Source organism: Chrysoperla carnea, chromosome 3, assembly GCF_905475395.1.
Source record: "Chrysoperla carnea chromosome 3, inChrCarn1.1, whole genome shotgun sequence".
Lineage (NCBI taxonomy): Eukaryota > Metazoa > Arthropoda > Insecta > Neuroptera > Chrysopidae > Chrysoperla > Chrysoperla carnea.
Window position 1 is genome coordinate 19,067,917 of NC_058339.1, and position 25,523 is coordinate 19,093,439.

At 28.7% G+C, this 25,523-nt stretch overlaps 1 protein-coding gene across 1 annotated transcript in view; it reads left to right on the forward strand.

Moving 5' to 3' along the window:
- Nucleotides 1–25,523, forward strand: part of LOC123295400 (disintegrin and metalloproteinase domain-containing protein unc-71) — an 877,985-nt gene that overhangs the window by 519,629 nt on the left and 332,833 nt on the right. The window lies entirely within an intron of this gene.

Genomic DNA, 25,523 nt, shown 5'->3' on the forward strand with positions numbered 1-25,523 from the left:
GAGGCTCCCTATATATTTTATAATTAACATGCCATAAATATATCAAAAACATAATTCAAAAAATGATTTTCAATTTCTTTCTGCTCTTTTTATGTAAATTCATCAGTTTTTCTTATATATTTTACGTCTATTTACTTACCTAAACTCTATATTATATATAATACTATACTAATAACATAACTGACAAACATTTTTCAAATTTATTTTCTTTAATCAATTTTATACCGACCTACTTTTTCTTTTAAAATTTAAGACTACCACTTTTTTTATATTTTATACAAATTAGTTAATTATATAATTAAGAATTCATGTTTTCGTAATTAAAAAAAATTATAATCCTAAAACTTTACTCTTTTAAAATCTTATAAAAGATTTATTAATTTGTAAAACCTACCCTTAAGAACTCTGCAGACCCTTTTGCCCCAAAAAGTAATAATATAGTAACAGTAGTTATAAAAATTAGTTAAAGAAAACACCTACCTCCTTATTTTGAACTCAAAAGAAAAGAAAAATAATCGTAAAAATCAGCCTTGTTTCGAAACTTGTTCACTTATTCAGATGATTTCTACGAAAAAATAATCATCTCTAGTATATTTTGTAAGAAGATACCACTTACCATATCGAATTGAAGCTTTTTGTAGAATGATTTTCAAAATGAGCTTGCAAACCACATTTTCGTAATCTGTTTACAAACATTGGTGAATAACATACATTTTTTTAATTTATTTACAAAAATTGAAAATAATTTAGTTTGGAAAATAATATCTTTAGAATTTAATAATTAAAACAAGCGAATTACACGGCCACAATATAACATTGAAAAATGTAGGTATATGGGTCTGTGTGTGTGAAAAAGCTAAATATACAAGTTATTTGTATTTTTAATCCCGGATTATTGTCTAAATAAAACTGAGAAAATATTCAACAACATACAGGACTTAAATACACACAAAATAATGAATGATAATAAAATAACCAGTGGAGTGGTCTAAACAAACATATAAAGGAATAAACTTTTTAGTGGCTGTGTAAAACATAGTTCTATAATAATTTTGTAAAAAGTTATTTTGTGAAAGCAACGACTCTTTCAAAAATCGTTCTATTAAGAATTTCAATAATTCCCGGAAAAGGGTATTTAAACGGTTTTGGAAAATTGCAAGGAAATTTTCGACATATCCGTTTGTATTAATACATTATTTTTCGTTAAAAATTCAAAAAAGATTCTTATAAATGTGCTATATCTCATTGAAATAATAAAAAACTCGAAACAAACTATTAACAGGTGAAATTTACAAAAATCAAAGAACTCCCGACAAATTTTTTGGGTACGGCCCTAAACTCGCACTTGATACATATATAAGAACACTCTCCATTAAATCACCTTTTTCCTTCAAACATTGTAAGGAAACATAAGTAATCGCACTAGAAACAAAGCTTTAGAAGACTCTCCGTTTAATTATTTTTCAAACGACACCAAAAAGTTAAAATCGGTTCATCCGTTAAGACGCTACGATGCCACAGACAGACACATATCGGTCAAACAGATAACACTCCTTTTTTAATTTCGAGGGTCAAAATTAAATAAATTTAGTGTCGAGACGCTCTATAGAATTCAGTAAGTTTGCCCGTTATTAAAGTAAGAGCATAAAAGGTTTAACAAACATTTAACCGTTAATAACTCAAAATGTTAGTCGATTTTTTAAGAATTTGTTATAGAAATCATTCTCGCTTGTTCGAAATCTTGTGTTATGAAATCCCCACTCAAAAAAGCTAAGACTTCACAACGATTCTGACATATTATACTAACGTTAAAGCTTGGAATCGTCAAATAATAGGTTCGGTATGTCATTTATACAAAATACCATTGAAGTACTGGGAGCAGAGGTTTTTCAATCACTTAATTTATTGATTTATTTATTTGAACCAAATAACTTGTATACACGTTGTATACAAGATCTCTTTGACTCTCTTTTATAATAAATATATTCATTGAAATATTTTCTTGACATTTTCAAACAAAAATTTGTCTATAGATATGCGGGTTTGTTTTATTGAATTAACGGTGTTTGTGAAAATGTATTTAAATAAATTATATTTACAAATAGTTTTAATTAAATTCGAAGGTGTTAATGTAAATGTTAGAAACTGTTTTTATTCATTTGCGTGATCAATGTTCGAACATTTTGCATAGGTAGGGATATAAACACTAAATCTGTACGAAATTATTTTATTAATTGAAAGAAGACATTTATAATATGTTTGAACTGGAAGTTTCTATAATTGATTTTGTTAGATTATCATATTATATGTGTTTGTACAATAGACTTACGACTTGTTCAAACATACAAAATCCACGAACGTTCAAATGGTTTACTTGTCATTGATTTTAACACCCGAACTAAAAAAAGGGATGTTATAACTTTGACCGCTATGTTTGTGTCTGTGTGTTTGTCTGTCTTTGGCATCGTAGTGCCTTAATGGATGAACCGATTTTAACTTTTTTTGTTTCATTTGAAAGGTAATTTAACGGAGAGTGTTCCTAGCTATGCTTAAAGTGCGAGATTAGTGTTTCGTACGCGAAAATACTTGGCGATGATATTCAAAATCGATTCATTTTGGAAACAAATTCAGATGACATATAATTTTAACATAAAAAGAATAACTATGGAAATGAATGGTCAAATAAACCTAGCTCCATTCATTTCGAAAAATGAAATGGTAAAACAATAATTAATTCAAAACAAAAATTCAAAAGAACAAAGTCAACTTCAATATTTCGATTTCAATTAAAATATTTCCAAAAATTTCTCCCAAAAAGTGACAGCTCTCTAAGTATCCTTTTCATCTCATCTGATGTCCTTGACCATCACTTTGATATTGATTTAAGAAGAATGGTTATAAGTTTAAAGTGTTTATCTGTGCGTCTGTGTGTTTGTCAGTGGCATAGTAGACCCAAAGCGGTCGAGTCGACTCGATTGAGAACATTATATAGCTAAGTTTCCAAAAATCGGTTTACAAGGAATAGATCACATTTGTCGGGAGTTTTTTAAATTTTGTAAATTTCACTTGTTAAATTTTAGTTTTGTCAATTGGGAAAAATGACTGATTTTCAATGTGAAAGTTCCTCATGAGTAGGTTCTATCTGTCTAAATCATAACAAATCATAAATAGTTTTTACAACTTTTAATGTTAGGTTTTCTGCCTGTACGTGTATATAATTATTGAAAACGTTTCTTATCGCCTCGCGTTCAGACGATGGAGACTTGATTAAAAAAATAGTCTAATGGTTACACCACCCACTCCTGCATCAATCCTCCATAAGACAGGCAAATTATCGTTATAAAACTTTCTAGAGCTAATTCAAAAAGTTCTGGCTAGTTTAAATACAAGCTACTTCTTTTGCCCATAATGGAAAGAAAATTTACGAATAAATCATGTTTACAAGTAACATTATTTATACAGTTTCGGATCTCAAATCTCAAACTTAAATGTTTTCAACAACGAGTAAGAATTTTCGACTTCGTAAAAGTTAAATACTGTAAGTAACTTATCTAGTGAATGAAACATAATTCTATGAACTGTTTACTCACATTCCTATCGGAAAATTTATAGAATCGATTATACAAATAGTATTCCTCCCTCTGTTTTTAGTGGTAAGAAATGTTTAGATAAGTTTAACGTGATCATCTAATACTATCATATTATTTGTTTTATCTATATCGAAAAAGAGAGATGGAGAAAACATACATTTATAACACTCAACAGAGTTCTTTAATACACCAGGCGTTCCCTTTTAAACAATACTTAAAGCTAAAAAATTCTAAAATGGTTTTTGAAAACAATTACCTAATTTTCTGCACGTAAGGGATTCGTAACGGTGGCCTTAATTTTCAAGGTAACTTCAAAATTGACTCATATCCATTACTGATTAGAAAGTTATTCACTCAACAAAATTTGGTAGAACATTTCTTCACAAGCCTAACGGCGTAAGTCAAACAAATAACTCTGTCTGTGCATCTACATTTGATTTCTACAGAATTTAATCAAATTAAAAAGGGAAAAAGAAAAATTATTCGCTCTAATTCAAAGAAGATTTGTCATTTTTTCCAACAACGTTTAAAGTTTTAAGCCAGATTATTTAGATTGGAATGGAACGCCCGGTATATTAGACAGAGAAAACTTTATATATATGTTTGTAAGATAAAGAGTAGGTATATTAGGAGAGTATACACCTCTATGCAAAACTGATATAAATACCATGGTATTTATTTGTTAATTTATATAAGATAATTATGTTTTATCCTTGTTTTCATATCAAATTACATGAAGCTGGCGTATCAATTTATTTATCTATTCATCCCAGATTATGACTATCATAGAAAGAATTCGTGAAATATTGAGGATAGAATTATATTTGAAGGTAAAATTAATGTAATGAGATAGAAAATGTGTCAGTAAAATCTTACAAAAAAAATCAACTAAAATCGCAAGACCTAAAGCTGTTTTTTTGGTATGTTATTTGGATCTCTATGAGAGTGTGAACTTAGTTTCTGAGATATCGCAATGTTTGGATCGATTTTAGTCCGTATCTCAAAAACTATTCGACCAGTCATCAAATACACCAGATTTTTGTACTTTTTGGGTCAAAATTACCTTATATACTAAGTTTTATCGAAATTGGAAATAAAAAAAATTTTCGATTTTTTTGCAATTTTTTTAAGGGGTACACCCCTTTGAAAAAATCGAGGAAATCGGAAAAAAAAATTTTGTTTCGGAATTTCATGAAACTCAGTGGATGGGATAATTTTGATCCAAAAAGTATAAAAATCGGGTTAATTTAATGATTGGATGCAGAGTTTCCGAGAAATCGCAATATTTGGGTCGATTTTAGTCCGTATCTCAAAAACTATTTTACCAGTCATCAAATACACCCGATTTTTGTACTTTTTGGGTCAAAATTACCTTATATACTAAGTTTTATCGAAATTGGAAATAAAAAAAATTTTCGATTTTTTTGTAATTTTTTTAAGGGGTACCCTTTTGAAAAAATCGAGGAAATCGGGAAAAAAATTTTGTTTCGGAATTTCATGAAACTCAGTGGATGGGATAATTTTGATCCAAAAAGTATAAAAATCGGGTTAATTTAATGATTGGATGCAGAGTTTCTGAGATATCACAATATTTGGGTCGATTTTAGTCCGTATCTCAAAAACTATTTGACCAGTCATCAAATGCACCCGATTTTTGTACTTTTTGAGTTTAATCGAAATTTGAGATGCCGGTTTCGCCCTCCGCCCGGTAGAAAAATAGTATACACCACATCGGCTTAGTCCTTGGCCTTGGAAGACAATGAACATGAGATCTGAGATATTATTTACTCATAATAAGTGGAAAATTGAAACGTATAAATACAAAACTAAAAATCCAAGTCGAAATATTTAATATATGATTACGTTTCCATAACTAGCACAATATATTAACATCACTATGTATTAATGCCTGTGTCGCCCACAGTTTCTGTTGAACAGATAATACCAATTACGCCATAGTTTATGTTAAATTAAAAACTGTGAAGTGGCGGCCTACGACAAATCTCAACACATCTAAGTACTTACTAAACTTTAAATAATTTATAATATCATTTAAATTATTTACTTGATGCTATCGATGTATTTAAAAGTCTCTGTATAAAGTTATATTTTAATATGCTAATAGAAACGAAATATTGTTGAAATTTTTATCCATAATATAAGGGTATTATATAGTAATCATCACTTGCCTTTAATCAATTTATTAGTAATTTATCGTAATTTGAGAGTAACGGCATACATATGAAAATTTACCAAGAAATTCGAGTACAATTTATTCTTCAAGAGTTGTAAATATTTCCAAAATATATATTCAAGAGGAAAAATTAATCTTAGAATATTGAGTCGAATACAAAACAAAACGAATTGAACTATCTTAAATTTTAGAAATTAAGTTATCAATCAGAAAAAAAATATTTCTTATAAAGGATGTTTTTTTGAAGGTTAACAACATCTTTGAGTTGCAAACACTTAATTTAAAACATAAAAAGGTATCTGTATCGATCATAATTACCACAAAAATGCATTGGCATCAAAACTAAATGTATAAAAAATTCAACCCAAGTTTACTATAATTTCTCAATCAATTAATTGATTTTCGCACTCAAAAAGTTACTAATCTGACTCATTTGAGCCAAATCCACTTCGGAAAACATTTTCGCAGTTTTGATTGATATTCAGTGTTTTCTCGATATAATTGAATATACAACGATGAGTTTTAAAGCCAATTTTAATGGGCTTTTCCCTTCCTATTAGTTATTATCATCAGTTATTATTTATTATCTCAAACAATATATACCTACATTTATTTATACCTACATTGCATAATTTCATAATAAGTAGTTGGTAATGGTAAATGGTCCAAAATTTAATACTTAAATGCTACAAATAACACATTCTAAAATATACCTACATAGATAGTGGTTAGGTTCCACAACATGTCTCTTATGTATACAGAACAACGTATTAGTTCATGAGCCCGTGACATAATTTGGTCGATCATTTCCTCTTGAACGGTAATTGGTAAGAGAAAAGGGAACCCGACTGATATATCGACGTCCACCCTAAATTGCTAATGATAGATGTTTGAAATTTCGAGAGATATTTATAGATGTCATTTATGAAATGATTTTTCGAAATTTATCACCTAACAAGTGAAAACCAACAATTGAATTGAGTTAATTGTTGAAATACCATGTACAGACAGTGTTGATGCGCAATTGTTTGTTTTTTTTTGACGTCACGTAAATAACAAAAGATATTCACTTTTAAATAGACACACACACAACTGATATTCCTATATTAATACATAGTATAAAATTTGCACCTAATTAACGCCCTCGTGGGTAAACAGTGATGTTAACAAAAAAATGTTTCAAACAAAAGTTTTTTTTTTTTTTTTATAAGCAACATTTTTTACATTTAAACTTTTGTTTTATCCTACGGACCCAAGAACCAATTGACCTATGATGCTCATTTACGAACTTGACCTCACTTTTTACGTCCTGAGTACGCTGTAAAAATTTCAGCTCGATATCTTTTTTCGTTTTTGACTTATCGTGTCCACAGACGGACGGACGGACAACCGGAAATTGATTAATTAGGTGATTCTATGAACACCTATACCAAAATTTTTTTCGTAGCATCAATATTTTTAAGCGTTACAAACTTGGGACAAAACTTAATATACTATGTATATTTCATAAATACATGGTATAAAAAGGGTGAAATAGGTTATAAAAATTGTATGAAAATATAAACAAACCGTCATTTTTGAGTTCGTATTTGGGAGGCTACCTCCACTCATCCTCCCAACGGAGGCGCAGCTAACGTTCACGAGGCTTTATGACACAACTCCTCTGATGTATTTTCATTAATTTTTGCTTGAGAGGAAATCGGTCATGTAAATGTGTCACTGACTCATGGACTATATACACACACATGCATGGAGAAAACATAAAATTTTAACACATTCGTCAAAGTTTGGTAATCGGATTTACACTAACATTATATTCATTAACACCTAACATACGATTTACACGTTTTCATGGTACCCAAATCTATATCTACCTACCTACCTACCTACCTACCTATGTATCTATCTTTACGTTTATACGAAAGTTAGTTTTATTATTATATTATTATGGGTAAGGTACGTGGCAGATACGTACTAGACTTATAAAATGAGACTTGAACAAAGTTTAACTGAAATATTAACAGTTTTGTATTTGCAAAGTTGTTATAGGTATATTGAAATTAATCGCAAATTCATTTAATCTATAATATAAAAATGAATTGATGAATGTGTTGCTAAGCGATAATCTCGAGAACAGCTGAACCGATGATTTCGCTAGTTCCTTTTTAGTAATATTCCTGAAAAGACGAGGATGGTTCTTATTATCTTTATATTTATCATATTATTATTAAATCCGGACAAATAATTATTAAGAATTTCAGACAGTTTCGGTAATCTCTTATTAAAGGATAATCATCACCGACTGACATCTTCAAAAAGGTTCGTTTCCATAACACCACAAGTCACAAGTGCACTTGTTGAAAGTGAACGAGTGGCTATTTTAAAGTTGGTTTGATACTTGTGGGTAGTACACATTTAAAATATAAACTAGTGTAGCGCCACTTTCTCATAATTTGTTTGTGAGCCATTCAGGCTTCCGTAGCTCACCCCTTATATACACATTGTATATTTTAGTAAATTAGAACAAATTTAAACGAATTTTGTATAATAAGATACACTTCTTTCTAGAAAGTGGTATACATAAATTTAAATTTGAAAATTTTAATTTAAATTAGAGTTGTATGGGATTTTATATTAAAGTTTGAAGTACTTATTACTTTATAAAGGTCAGAATAAGTAGGTACTATATGACACAACTGTATAGGTACAATATTATAAAGAGAATCATTATATTAAATTTATAGTAAATTGAAATGCTATGACATGATTATAAAATGTTTGATATTATAGTTTAATTTAGACAGAACGACAATGAAGAGAGAATATATATTGGATGGGACGATAAATACAGAACACAAAGTATAATTAACTAAGTTTTAGTTCGATTATAAACTTAATCGAACGAAGACGAAGGTTCAAAGACATAGAACGGCAAAATACATAATATTTCGGTATAAAAAGAGAGTCTTGGGAAGATGATACCGTCCGAAGACACAATCTTGGCTCAAACCCTACCTTCATATTGATTTTCAACCCTTTTGAAACCGCTGCGGCTGTAATGAAGTTCAAAGGCATAGAAACGCCAAAATTTTCCCTCTGAGAATCCCTTAAAATAAAAAATGTATTCGTTTGTAGTAGTGTACAATACAGTTAGCAGTATATACTATGTATACACGTGTAGAATGGGTAATAAAAAAATAATTTTATACTGGATTGTAGGGAAAGAATTACATTAAGGTCGCACACACTACACGGTTAATAAAATGGATCAGTTAAGCACTTCAAAAACCAAGATTATATAAATTTTTTTTTACACAGATTTGTTGAATACAATTCTAGATTCATTTAAGTTATTTGAGCACAAAGATAAGTTTAGCTTACGCATTATTTTAAAACTGGTGAACTAACACAATAATACGCAATGTATTATTATACTTATGGATGTATAAATGTGTATGAAACAAAATGAAAACAATGTTTTTTGTGATGTTTTTTACATGTTTACTGTGATAGAATATAATTGTGAATGTATTTGTTGTGCCGTATGAAATAAACTGAACTCAAAGAAAACTGTTATTCAAGACTAGAATAACAGACAATATAATATTATTGTACAGGGTCATTCATTATCTATTCTATTCTATTCACATTGTTGTCAAAAAAGAGATAATTCTTTGATTTTTGTCCAGTAAAAACGAAATTTTATATAGAAATAGTCAAGTATTAGTAATACTTTGAAAAATTGTTCACCGAATCGTTAAAAATTAAAAACACTTAAGGTTTCTTTATGTTTACGATCTTTAAGAAGTACATTGTTCTTGAAAGTAAACATCTCTTTTTAATCTAATTCTTAACGATTGCATGTTGTTCAGAACGTTTTTAGGTAAAATATGCGTGTCAACCATGGTGCATTACGATATCTTCTTCTGTAGTTAACCAATAAATAAATAACTTAAACAAAAGTTGCAAAGTTTGGTGGGGAAATCTGCTCTGACATCAGATTTGGCCTAATTCTTCGGGATAATTTAATAACCAATTTAGATGCTTAAAGGTAAGGGGTAGAAAACACTTTAAAATAGAAAGTTGTCCCTCATAAAATGTTAACAATTTTTGTTTCAAACTTTTTTTGAAAAACTAGTGATTTAAAAGTATGTCATTATTGCCTTAAATCGAGAGAAATTATGCTTTAAGTTTATCGATATTTGTAAGTAAAAGTCATGGATACAGCTAAATATCTTCTTTTGCCCTTGACAACTTTTAGCTAAAGCATTTTTCCGTAGTTAGCGTGCTTTCTTTCGATTAAAAGCAATAATGACATATTTTTAAGAGGTTTAATATTTTTATGAGGTTTAACTTTCTAATTTAAAGTGTTATTCAATCTCTTACTATCTATCTGCAACTTTTTTTAAAGGTTATTTTTGATTGGTTAATTACAAAACGATATATTTAGGTTTTTTTCTAAATGGCAAGTGAACGTCTTAATCTTATATAAATGACCCAGTCAAATTATTCATGTATTCACTACAATAAGTGTATGTAGTATGGAAAGAGCGTAGCGACAAGTATTTGAAACAATAATTAAAATTTACATCAAAAGTAATTAACAAAAGCAAATGAAAAGAGTTGTTGTGTTGTCAATATTAAAAAAGTTTTTTTTTAAATGTATTTTTAATATTTGTTAAATTTATATAAAATAATCCAACCATGTTATTTTAGGGGAAAAATAGAAATAAGTACCTTTAAAATTATGCTTTCAATGAAAACTATATGTAGTTTATTTGTAAATATAAAATATTGTGCACTGATTGTTATGTAATACAACAAAATTATTTAAATAAAATAAATAATTAAAAAAAAATGAAAAAACCCTACGGCGTTAAATAAAATCTGAAAAGGAAGAAGCAAGTTCAAGAAGTTTACATAGCGGCTTTAAAAGTCCATTATTGGAAAGACTTGAGCCGATTTCTAAATTTCAGATTTTATTTAACGCAGTCGGATTTTTTATTTTTTATTTTATTTTAGACTTAAAAAAATCCCATTATTCTAATGTATTTAAACTTTTCAAACAATTTATTATTCCTAATTAAATTTAATTATGTAACTTATGCATAGTTTTGTAATCCACTTCTAATTTCATTTATTTTGGTACTCTACTCGATAGGTTTTGTAAATCTTTTAAAAACTTCTTGTATATTTGAAATACTTTGTCCCGAAAAATAAACTACTCAGGTTAGGGGGGCTTAGAAACAATCAGTTTTTCTCAAATGACAAAAATTCTATGCAACAAATAAAATAATTTTAATAAAATTGTGTTCGTTAAATTTAAAATTGAAACGCTCTGAATTGAAAAACTAAAACGCCATGCTTCCATGAAATAAATAAATTTTGATATGAATTGTTCTAAGATTTCGAAATTTGAACAGTATAATCTCGTATAATAAAAATTATAAATGACTATACGTTTGCAGAAATAGCAAATAATTTCCATCGAAATTTTGATATGAATTGTTCTAGGATATCGAAATGTCAACAGTAAATACATACTAATTTCGAAGAAATCAGAAAAAAGTAGTCATAAATAGTTATTGTAAATTTTTTCATTTGTATTATTTGATAAACTTATACAGGGTGATCCAAGTTAGAACAACAGGCATTTATCAAATAGTTGACAATATTATAATAATGAAAATTTCTCCATATAGATAGAGGTAAGAAAGCGTCCTTTTCTAAACATAAGATGTCGAAATTTTTTAACACGACTGTTTAGAAAAACTATGTCACTACTCTTCTCTGATTATCCTTCACTTTTAGTTTGATTCATTGACTCATTAATGAACTCGAAAATTGATCTCTCCCTTTAATATTTATAATTCTTTTTTCCAAAAATGGTGACTCGAATATATATTATTAATCCACTTTAGGCAATATTCGAATAGGTAACACTTCTTATTCTTCTCAGCCAATCCTGAGACAAAACATTGTCTGAAGTTCACTCGGTTCTTCACGGATAAGGAGTCTTAATGAATTTGTGAAAGTTTCTATTCGTGAGAAAGTTTATATGTGTCACTAAATCAGTGTTTCACTCACACAAAATGAAGATTCCTTCTAAATAAACTCCATAGGTTGGTAGAAATTATCAAAACAAATGACATACTAAAATAACTGTAACAGTTAATGACGTCATATATAAACAAATAAAGTCATTATTATAATAATTATTGATATGAGTTGAACGATAAAATGTTTTGCATATAGCTATTGATTGGGATAAGAGAGATGTCTCTAATATCATCTCACGTTGACCAGTATGAGATGTAAAATACATTTGGTAAAATATTCTCTTAGTATTCGAACAATAACAATAATAATAAACAAATAAACAAAACAAATGAACAAACAAACAACTTAAGCCAATATGGTAGGTATCTTGATTCTTATCAAGCCCATAGAATATGGAAATATGTAGGAATATCTCACGGCTATGATTTAATTTTAGTAAACAGTTGTTTAACCTACATTTCCTAGGGCAAAGTGTCAAATGATGAGCACTTTTTGGATATTGATTTATGAATATCGTATGTCTTCCACAGTTGGGATGTGATATTTTATTAAAAGATATTGAATATTGTTTTAACTAAAGCTATTATTAAAATTAGCAAATTTAATTAGGCATTACATATGTTTGATTGTCAGGGAGCATTGTAGATAGAGGGATCTGCCAAATTGACCGCAGCGCTGTAATCTTATGAAATTTGCAATAAAGCATTTTATTTAAAATATGTGTTTATTTTCAATTGAACACCTGTTTTCGATGGATGATAATTACTTTTATTTAAATTTGTTTAAGTTTATTTACTTATTTAAATTTGTTAGAAGCATGTATCATCAATCCATAGACTTAAATTTTCATCCATACAATTACATATTTAAAATAGTTTGTCGTTACTATGATAAGTCCCTAAAATAAAACTCATGCACAAAGCAAATTCACAATGAATGCAGGTTCTAGTTTTTCTTTATTTTCACTCCCATTTTAACAAAGAAATTCAAATTTGTTTCATAGTATCAGTTAAAATAAAATGAGTACCTTAGTACTCGATGCTTACAGCTCTTTGCCTGTAATTAATATTTATCCTTAGAAATAAACACAGACGATGTTATTGTGCTTGTTCTATAAATTCTTGTGCACAGCAAACTATACTTTTATTAGAAATATCCAATCACTTTTATGCAATGATTATACGTATAAGTGAATTGTTAGTGAAACGGTATTCAAAGTACAGACAAACATATATGTTTTATATGTAATAATAATGTCTATACATACATTGTTACAAATGTGTATAAAACCTATACGATACTTAACCTTCAGGACATTTCATTCCACCCGTATCATTATCAAAATTGGATATTAGATAAAGTAAAATCACTCGTATTTACAAATCGGGTACTCTATATTAAATGGTTTAACTTCTGGTAGCGAATAGCAACTTCTGATACGAATCAAAAACCGACAATTTGGACCGCAAAATATATCTTCTATTTTTTAAATAGATCAAAACATTTTTATTCTTTAGTTTCTGTCCAAAAAATATCAAAAAAATATCAAAGGGGTGATCAAAAAAATATTGAAAAAAACCGAAACAATTTTTTTATGTCCAATTTCGATAAAACTCAGTATACAAGGTAATTTTTACCCGAAAAATACAAAAATGTATTTGTTGACTGGTCGAATAGTTTTTGAGATACGGACTAAAATCGATGCAAATATTGGGATATCTCAGAAACTCTGTATCTAATCATTAAATTCACCTGATTTTTATACAATTTGGATCAAAATTACCCCATCCACCGAGTTTTATCAAATTCCAAAAAAAAAATTTTTTTTGCGTTTTTCTCGATTTTTTCAAAGGGGTAACCCTTAAAAAAATTGCAAAAAATCGAAAAATTTTGGTTACCTCCAATTTCGATAAAACTCAGTATATAAGGTAATTTTGACCCAAAAAGTACAAAAATCGTGTGCATTTGTTGACTGGTCGAATAATTTTTGAGATACGGACTAAAATCGACCTAAATTTTGCAATATCTCAGAAACTCTGCATCCAAGCATTACATTAACCTGATTTTTATACTTTTTGGATCAAAATTACCCCATCCACCGAGTTTCATCAAATTCCGAAACAAAATTTTTTTTTGCGTTTTTCTCGATTTTTTCAAAGGAGTACCCCTTAAAAAAATTGCAAAAAATCGGAAAATTATTGTTATCTTCAATTTCGATAAAACTCAGCATATAAAGTAATTTTGACCCAAAAAGTTCAAAAACCGTGTGCATTTGTTGATTGGTCGAACAGTTTTTGAGATACAAATCAAAAACGTGTGATAAGGAACATAGTTCCAAAACCACCACACAAAAACCATTTTCTTCTGATACCGAACTTGAAACGAAAGTACAGGTGGTGAAAAATACTCCGTATATATATTTCTTAGTCGGAGAGACGCTTCGTTGAAAATAGCAAGAGCACTACCAGTAAATCCGTATTTATGGTTATTCATGTAAAATGTGTTGCAATGAAATCATCTCATATGACATTTATGACATAAGAGTAGAATGTGTCTGTTGTCTCTTTGATACATTTGTACAGTGTGATGTACAAATATTTGGACACCTCCTGAAGCACACACACCATTAACATTTCAACATAGGTACTAAATATCAAAAACACTTGACAAACATTATAATATTACTGTGAAATTTAAAAATGTTATGAGATATACAATTTGCTTAATTCAGAAATACTATGGGTTAATTGTACTCCTTTTGAGAATGACTTCTTGTGATGTCTTAATTACACTGGTCAATACAAATTTTGTCACAGAAGCATGACTTTACTTTTTGAAAAGTTTTTGACGTGCTGAATATGAATCTGATCGCAAAATTGCTTCAACACGCCACGTTATCGAGAAATTCGTCCCTTAACATGAAAAAAACTTGTTTTTCTTCTTAATTCGAGGTCATATTTCACCAGTGAATATTTTTTCCTCACGAAAACATTTACGTCATCAGAAAATACCATTAATTCCCCCTCAAAAACCATTTTCCAAAATCTTTTTCCAAGAAATAGAATAGGTAACATATAAAAATATATAAGTATAGAATTAATTACTTATATATAAATATTTATATTATTAGTAATACAATGTATAGGTATTTTAACTATAATAAATGTCATCTGATTTTTCGAAGAGCAAAAAGGATATCAGAATGATTCAAAAAGTATTTTAAAGAAGAAGGAAGGAAAAGGAAATCTTCCAATTTTTCATATGAAAAAATAATTACATAGTGGTGTTACGGAATTTCAAATATAACCAATAAACGAATTTTTCCCTATTTTAGCTAAAAATATTTCGAAAACCTTATGTATTAGAGAAATTCTGAATTTGAATTCGAATTTAGCACCCTCAAAAACTATAAGAAATGTCTGTCGCATCGATGTGACAAAAATAAAATCAAATCTTGTTGACCAGTGTTATCGTTTCTTAAGAATACGTTCCTGGTTAGCTTTCTGTTTGTTCTAGTTTGAACTATTTCATTGATATCGTAAAAATATAACTTTCTAAATAATTTTAACTAATTTAGTGGATTTTATTAATTTTATTTATAATTAACGACGTTTCGAATGAAATAAATATTTCTGAAAATGTTTTTTTTTTTCATCTAACTCTATTTCTGTAAATGTATTTTTCGAAGAATTAATTTCCAGCAAGAGTGAAATCGTTTTGATACCGTCATTTGGTCATAAATACGTGTAATCTGAGTTTTCCCAACATTTGAATGCCAAATAACTGCGAAATATTTGCTTTATTTTGAATTTTTTACTTGTAGCTCAAAACCGGTTCACCCAACGGAAAAATGTCATTGAATATAAAAGTAGAGACTACTAGTTAAAGCTACCTAGAAATTTACAACTCCCTGTCTTTTATAGATTTAGAGAAAAAGAGGACAATATTGTTTTGTGCTAATTTTCGCTTACCTGGGTAAACAGTGATGTTAAAGAAAAAATTCATTCAAAAGTTGTTTATTTTTTTATTAGGAATAACTTTTATATTTATACTTTTTGTTTTATTTCTAACGGCTAATACGATGGGTCACGCCTTAAAAAATTGGCATGTCTCGGTTAATTTTGAAGCTAGGAAGTTGAAGAAAAAAACAGAAATGGGCCCAATTACTTCAGCTAGAACTTTTATTTGAACTTTTTCTTTATTTGATGCATAGTTTTTTTGTAATTTGTGCCTCCTACAAATTTCGCATTTATTTTTTTTCCAAAAGTTATTACATTCCTCTAGCATCTAATGAAGGTATTAAGGCTACTATACTTTAAAGTATAAATATGAATTAAGATTGTTTTAACAATTTTTGTTTACTAAGCGCAAAACATTAAAAAGTAGTTGCTCGTTAAGTAAATTAGAATTAGGTAATTAGAAAAATATTACATTATTTCCACAAAAAACGGAAATGAATTCTACAGTAGCCCAAGTAGAAAGTCCAATATTATACTTGGGATATATATCTTATACTGATACTTATACTTATACTAAATCTATCTTTGGAGCCTTCGTAACCTGAAAAAAAAGATACTTAAGGTATTTAAATTTCACATATGTAAATATTAAAAACAGTCCAAAAATCAGTCCACTAAAATTAATTAGCTCCATATTTGTCATCATAAGCAATATTTATCGTAACATATTTTTTATCAAATTTTTGAATTCGTTTTCTGTACCGTTTAAAATATTTACCTCGTATCCCTTTATCGATTGAGTTTAATTTAAATTAACGTGTGAACATTTTTCTGAGAACTTGTGTACTTACAAAGTGAGACATAAAGCCCCATATACATATGTGTATATATTCACATATCATCTCATGAATATGAGTGAGAGTTTATGGCGGAATGATATGGGTATGGGTTTCAGGATGCGATGAATACGTATAGACGTATGTTCTTGTTAGCACAGAAATGACGATGGTTTTCGCGTTGTAACTACCATTTTGTGTCGTACACGTTTAAAATATATACATATTATAGTGTAACACTAGTACGGCTTTAAAGTCATATTCTAACGTTTGCATACCACCTCAATATGAGTTAACGCTCGTTGTTCGTTTTTCACACATTTCCAATTCCACTTCATGTGAGTTAGCTCGTGTAAACGAATTTACTGCTTCCCTGTATATCGTTTTATTTAAATATACATAAATATATACATACATATTCTGGGTGAAAATCATTATACCTATTGAGTCTGTACCGTAGTCATGGTAGGGAGAATCGGATCGACGCCAGCGCTTCTAGTGGATAATTTTGGCGATAAAAGAAGTTGTTATGACTAATGAAAAGAATGACCAAAAATTGGATTTAAAAAAAATTCCAATAAGATCGAATCAAATATGCCTGTGTTATTAAAAAAATCAAATTTTTTAACTTTATGACGTCATCAGAATCCAAAAAATTTCATTTTGCTCTATCACATCCAAATTTTATCCAATTTTGATAAACCAAGTATTTAATCCTACTAAATTTGGGTCGTACTTTTCAAATTTGTGATCAAAATTAACCTAGTTCTAATAGGTTTCCAAAATGTGGAATCCTTGTTCCGGAATTCACGACATTGGTCATAGATAGCGAAAAATTGACATCACTGCTGGAAAGAATGACCCAAAATTAGTGGGTTTCAAAAAAAATTCCAATAAGATCGAATCAAATATGCCTGTGTTATTAAAAAAATCGAATTTTTTAACTTTGTGACGTAATCAAAATCAAAAAATTGCATTTTGCTCTATCACATCCAAATTTTATCCAATTTTGATAAACCAAGTATGTAATCCTACTAAATTTGGGTCGTACTTTTCAAATTTGTGATCAAAATTAACCTAGCTCTAATAAGTTTCCAGAAAGTGGAATACTTTTTCCGGAATTCAGCAAAACAGTGATAGCTAGCAAAAAATTTACATCACTGCTGAAAAGAATGATCCAAAATTAGTGGGTTTCAAAAAAAATTCCAAAAAGATCGGACCAAATATGCCTGTGTTATTAAAAAAATCGAATTTTTTTACTTTATGACTTCATCAGAATCCAAAATTTTCATTTTGCTCTATCACATCCAAATTTTACTATGTAAATTAATGAGCGCCTTTATGATTCTTTACTAACTTTTGTTTTACGTATAAAACATACGTTCTGTTTTGCGCCTCTTTTTCTAATGCGCCGGTGGTGGGTGCCTCCTTTGTCACGCCCTAGTTACGGACCTGCTTAAGATAGAAGAGTAAAAACTGTCCATGAGAAAATTAGAATTAATATTAAGAAAGTGTCTTTTGGTAGTATCGATTCCCCGTTAATTATAAAAACTGCCGTAGTTCATATGTTTAAAAACATGAAAAAATGTGTTTCAAAAGTCTCATCATGAATTAAAAGTTTCTTATAATAATAAAAAGTATTTTTTAGAGGGAAATACGACTTTTATGACGGAGCTTTGCTGCCTACGATTTTTTTTTTTTTTATAAAATAAGTGGAAGAAGAATTTAGATTGAAAATATGAATTTATGCATTGAATGAATGTATTTTTGATATTTCAAAAAAAAAATAAAACTCATGTCGTCGACTTGTCTGCTATGTATATAAATTTTTGTAATGTTGTTGTTGACTGTTGTCGCTACCTTAATAATAGTGTTAGAATGAATGAAACGATGAACGAATAGAAGAATATACATAAATATGGATGATATATGGCAATGAAAAACGTGAAGTGAAAACTTACATGATGATTACAAATCAAATGGCAGAAATAAATTCAATGTATTGAAAATAACATATTTTTCAAATAAGATGAATATGATAAAAATTTTCCAACTAAAATAAATATATCGAATATGTCACAAATCACATTTTCCGGAAAAAAGCGAGCACACAACTTTTACAGATTTTCCTAAAATTACATGATAGAAAATAATATTTTACGGAGTTCTAATAAGAAGAGTATTTTGATATTATGCGATATGATATCGTTTTTCAGAAATTATTGACTTATATAAGGAAAACTTAAATTTTTATAATAAAAATGTTAAACACAACTATTTATCAGACTTTTTTCGCTAAGGTGAATATTCAACCAATCGGAAACTACTTAAACTTAAAAATCAAAATTAATAATATTTATTATTTAAGGGCGTCTCATTAGAATTCTGTAAGATCTTTACATTTTTTCATTCATTCGGTAATTGTAGGCCATTAGGGTATCCTGTGCGACTACCAACCTTGTATAACCTTTCAAAGACCAACAAATACCTCAGTAATTTTGGAACAAGAATTGTGTTCCGTAAATGGTAAAAAATGGTAAAGATTTAGCCTTTTGTTTTTAAAATTATAACTCATACAACTTTAAAATGCAGAGTTTGGTTTTTAGAGGTATAAAAATTCAGTAAATTGTTAGCTTTTGTGTTTACTCTGTGTCACAAAAAATTCATATTTTCGTATACATCCCTCTATTAACCCGTGATCTTTTTGTCACACTCATTCTCTTGATGTTTTGTCAAACTAACAAATTAATGAAAAAAAAAATATAGGTATATCGGTGTAAATTCGATTTTTTTAGCTGACAAATACTATAAAAGATCTTAAACGGAGAATTTTGTTGATCGACTATGGTGTTTTTGAAACATATTCTAACATTTGATGGGATGATATGTATAGAAGAGATTTTTGTAATTATAGGGGTGATCTCCTTGTTAAAGATAGTTGAAAACTTTGAAATATATATAAGTATTAAAATCAATAATTGTTTCCTCAAAGTTTTTTTTTTTTTTATTATGTATTAAGTTTTCCGTTCTAAAAGAGTACGCAGTTTTATACGCAGACACCTATCTTTACGAAAATCACAGTATCATAAAAAGAAGAGGTGTATTTTCATACTAGCAAATACCCACCCGCTTTGCTGGGCAAATTTTTTCTCAAGTTTAACCTTATTTTGGTCACTTTTTAAACTTAAAATTCAACGAAATGAATTTGGCAATAGTATTTTTTATTCTTAAATCATTCAAAATCACTCAACAAGTTTCCTGAATGTACGTCCTTAAAGTTAGTATATGGAAGAATATGTGCTGCTATCGCACGCGCGATCTCTAAATTACAGTATTGCTTCGAAATGTTAGTCCGAATGAATTTTAAAAAAATTAAGTATATGCTTGTTTCAATTAATAACAGATCACTGGACTTTTTACAAAATAATTAAAAAGGTAAATTGTTTAAATGAAAATTATATAATTTTTTCCCATCATGACAATATATGTCCATTATGTTACTACATATATTTAGAACATAGTTATATTACAAAACTAACATGCTAAAAAACATGGTAAAATAGTTGGTCACGTGATCTTTAGTTAATGAATTTAAATCTAATGTTGGCAACATCTAGATCCAATTTGTTATATAAAGTATGTATGGAGACGACGTACATAGTACGGTGTTTAAATTCACTAATTAGTTTGTGTGTGTGTGAGTGTGTGTGTTATGGGTGTGTGTTATGTTTAAGGATAGTTTTATACTTTCCATAGTACCTAGTACATTCTTTAGAGCAGACACACACCAGAGTACAAGGTATTTTGAAGAGTTAAATATAGAATACGATGTATGTACATGGTATACAAACCTGTGGTGTACATAACGCTTGGAAGCCAGGCCAATAACTTTCACCTAATTATTTAATGACAAAATAAGCTGTGTGTTTAAAGTCTGGCTTACACTTTTTTTACTCGTGGCGATGACATTTTAGCGTTAAAATAGAATAACAGGCACCCACCCATTGAGCCGCAGGCAACATAGTATAGGCTAGACAGTTATCAAGCACCATACTACCCCACGTGCTGACGACGCACATTTGTGTAAGTGGTACCGAAAACGCACTTGTATTTTCAAAAATTTTTATTAGGATTATGCAGGAAAACCTAGATAACAATCCGTTATATTGCCAGTTCACAAAAGCGTCTTCACAAAAGAGGAGTGACAAAACAAAATAAACTATTAAAAAAGGAATTAACAAGATGGCTAACATTTATTACGAGTAGTCATTTTTCTCAACTGATATAACCAGTATCTTGTTTCTCTTTTGCGCTATTTATTTAGTTTTATTTTCTGTTTTTCTTCCTTACTTTTATTTTTTGACTTCTATTATAGATTTTTATTTCTACCTTGTTTTTATATATTTTTATATTTTATTATTTCTTTGATGTTTTCGTGTTTTTAAACTGCATATTGTTATATAATTATATTTTATTATATTTTTTCGTATATTTGTAATTAATTATCTCGACCTATGTACAGATGATAATTATATCATCTCTGTAGGATGCATTTAACGAGTGAAAATAAAAGATTGACTGACTTTATTGGTGTATTACCCTGTATAGAAAGTGAGGAATACCAGTTCCTGTATATTTTCTTCTTTAAAAAGTCTTTTTTAATCCAAGAATTGATAAAAAGTTTCATTGAATTGATTTCTTATAAACCGCACTATCAGTTACCATTTGTCATTGATCTGATAATTTTACTAGGAGCTATCACGTAATGCAAATTTGTAGTGATATTTATATAAAAACATTATAAATATTAAAACTATATGACAACCATTCTTTTTAATAAAATTTTAAAAAAATATTTCAACTTTTTATTTAATACTCGTCCATTTTAATATATTCGTATTTATATTAACCAATTTTATTTCGTTTTTGGGTTGAATAAAATACCTTTCCATCAGAAATTGAATAAGTACAACCATCATATACATCTATCTACATATTCGTTCATATATAGCTCTTTAACTAGCCAAGGAACTAAGTAAACTAGTTCTGTATATATTGTTGTTAGCTCATGTAGAATATTCGTTCGTCTTGGTTGGTCCTACATTCACTATTTTCTAAGCATTCGAACAGACTGTTATTACCATATAACATTTACAACAGTCCGGTATTAAATTATAATTTATTATTAGCATATGTCTTGTATTGAAATTTATTGAAAACTTAGGTATACCAAAATTAATGCAAGTGATTTTGTCGTTTAAATATAGTTTCTTAAAGTTTTATTTCAATTTTCTAATCATAAAAATAGCAACTTGTGATTTATCTATCAATTTTCATTTGAACAAAAAATCTTATAGTGCATACATAGTAAATTTGTTCGTATACAAGCTGCCGCTTTGCGTTGTTGCGAGTCAGAATGACATACTTTAGCTTTGTCTTCCCCTACACTTACTTGTCTCTCCTTTTGTTTACATGAGTTTCAATTTTTTGATTTCATAAGTTTAATTTTTTTGGTACGAAACCCTAATTTTTCCGAAAATAAAACGAAACCCATGTACAAAGTCCATTTACTTTCACTTCTCTTGCCCTCTAGTATTCTTGTTGAAGGAACTTACATCAGTCAATTAAAATAAAATAAAAAATATTTCTCGTCTCTTGGCGTTTAACGAGAAAATGTAACATATTTTGGCCGATAGTTGTAAATCGGGAATTTTTCGTTCGGTTAAATGGTAGCTGGTGCCTTGGGCCGGTAGTTTGCACCTCGATTCTTGAATTTTTACAAGAATATGTACCATGAGAATATGTACGTTTTCTTTGTGAGGCCCCCTCTCCTCCACTTTGGCCACTAGGTACCTTGGGGGCCACTCTCGTATTCATTTGCGAGTTCAGAGGCCCGAAAGTTACGAAATATGTCACATATTCTCGTAGAGCTCTAAGAAACGAGCTGTATACTATTTTTTTGACAAGTATCGTGACGCATCTTGTATAAGTTTATAACCTAACCCTTTAAATCATTGATTTTAATTGTCAAATATTTGAATGAAGCCACTCTGTGATGTAAAACAAAGAACTGAATAATATTAAGTTTTGACCGAACAACGAATATGTACACGTAAACTGGTTAGTACGTATTATATATATGTTGTCACCTAGAATCATTGTTCTTGAAGTGGTGGGAGCACAAACTAAAGCACAGGGTATTGGTAAAAGATTAAGTGCACAAACCTCTCTAATTATTAGTGCTTAATTAAAATTGAAAATAGCTAGAATATCTATTCACAGATATGGCTACGTTGTATTTTAATTAGGTAAAGCACTAATCATACAACTTTTCGCCCAAATTTAAAGTTTCAATCATATAATATATAGTGATTTCAAACAGTTAATAGGGAACTTACATTGTTTTTTAATTGGGTTTTTCTCAATGTACAGCACATATGACTCTCTGATTCCGATAGTTATACGATTTATTTTGATGTTATTGGTTAGTGCCGGAGTATTAAAGAAAGGAAAATTTTCTTTTAACCAGATATATTTGAAGCTTTAATCAACAAGAATTCCATGCGGAATTTTTGTGCTTTATGATTACTACTTTTTATAGAAGTAAAAAAGTTCATTTCTTAATCAGCAATTATTTGATTGATAACCCTTCGGCAATTTATTACATTATAAAACTTTTCACTGAGCTTTCATTTTATTATTTTAGTTATATAAGCCATATTCCTATATATTTTAAATGTGAAAGTAAGGATGTTTGTTTGTTTGTTTGTTTGTTTGTTACGCTCTCACGCAAACAATAACGAATGGATTTAAATGAAACTGTACTACAATATAGCTCATACATCATAATAACACATGACACTCAAATTTATATTTATTAAAAGATATATTTAAAAAAAATCAATTAATTAAATTTATTCTTACATTCTATTGGTCCATCTATGATCATCATTTTAAACCATAAATTACAGATTTCTGTAAAAATTTATAATAGTGGATGTCAAGCAATTCATAACCTTCTTTTCTTATATACTCAATGAGCTATGACTATTTTAGACTGTAAAAAAAGTTTAGTTGTGTAAAAAAATTACTTCGAGTGTTAAGGAAAAGGAACACGTGAGATCAAGATAGACGGAGGCTATAAAACAGGCGGGTATCAAGCTAGTTATTATAAAAATTATCATATTATTGTGCATGTTATGCATATTAGCCATGTATGTTATATAAATCATTAAAATATCGTGCATTCTAAATTGAAAAATATAATATTTTATAATTCATTATATAATCCTTGTATCCTCAATACATCAAAGCCTCCCTGTATAACATTAACATTATTCTACAGTCTACAATACAAAGCTTTGCTTAGTTTAAAGTTTTCATAGAGTATAGTATCAACACAATTATTATATACATATTCATATAATCCAAATACTACTTAATATGCTACGATTTCGTGTTATATCCTCTTATATCATATACTACATAATTATACCATGTGTACCATTTTAAATCATTCAGCTGAATATGAACGGATCTCGCCTGTTACCAAAAAAGGTCTTGATTAGTTACGGAAGCTTCTTTAGCCTCTTAGCTTACTTCATTCATTCTATTGGCCACCTTCTATCACTTTCTATTGCGTCCTTCATTCTATCGCGCACCTTTGTCTTCAAAGTTAACACCTCCTTCGTCTCCAAAAAAAGATAGTCAGTCAGTCACGGGAATTTTCAACGGAAGTAAAAAAAAAAAACTTTGAAATAACTGCGGTTTTTTAAAATTTTTATTTCAGTAGTATGAACTTGAAAAAATATTTTTATGATTTGTTATTATAAAAATAATAACAAATCATAAAATTAATCATGTTTTTAAAATTTTATATCAAACGCCATCTATGAACAGTATTTAGAATTTTTGTTTTACTATACAAGTTGTACAGTTTTTCTTATTATTACATAGGTGTCGTTTTTTCGATTCAATAAAGTTTAAGTTTCCTAGGTTACGGTGCTGTATCTGTAGTTATATTTTATATCTTTAGCAACATGCTGACTATGATAATGATGATAATGACAGCATTACTGACGCAAATCCATAAGATTGAACCCCACCAAAAATCGTCTTACGTGTCTAGAAGTTTTGACATAAAAAAAATTTGAGCTTTATTCTCATAGCTCAGAGTGGAAGGTATGCAAACTTTAGTAACTATGCATATATTTTTTGTGAATTTTTTATTTGATGGTTGTGTATTACGCTATGCAAAGACATTCATCTCAACATAAAATTATAATAAATGTATCAAAATCATTATTGTCAATTAAATTTTTGACTAGCAAAATCAGAAATCGACGTTTTCTCTTTGTACATTTAATTTAATTATTAATTAAGCAGTCCATCCTGTTTCGTTACATCCCGTATAATATGCATGTATAATCCCTTACTTAGAAAATGTGTGGATAATATTAGATTAAAATATCGGTGTATGAATGGGTGTATGTGTAAGCGAGTGTGTTTGAAGAGACCAAATTATGTAATATAATAGAAATTCATATTTGATCCTGGCACTACCGCTACCATGATGTATAGCAAATTATAAATCGACTGGATTTATTGTTTAGAAAATTATTAATGTGAATATTGAAAATCAAAATATCATGTTTAGTTCAACTTGTGGAAGTGAAAATCGAGCCAGAATAGGAAAAATCATTTAAACAAACTTTTATTTATTGCAAATTATGAAAAAACTGACTCAAAAACTTTAAAGTTCCTTCTTCCTGTACAAAAACAAAAGTAAACGTTAAATAAATACAATTTTATTTACTTAATTTTCTAAATCTGTATTATACATATAATCTGTTTTTGCGCACCTAAATAAAGATATGAACTAAAG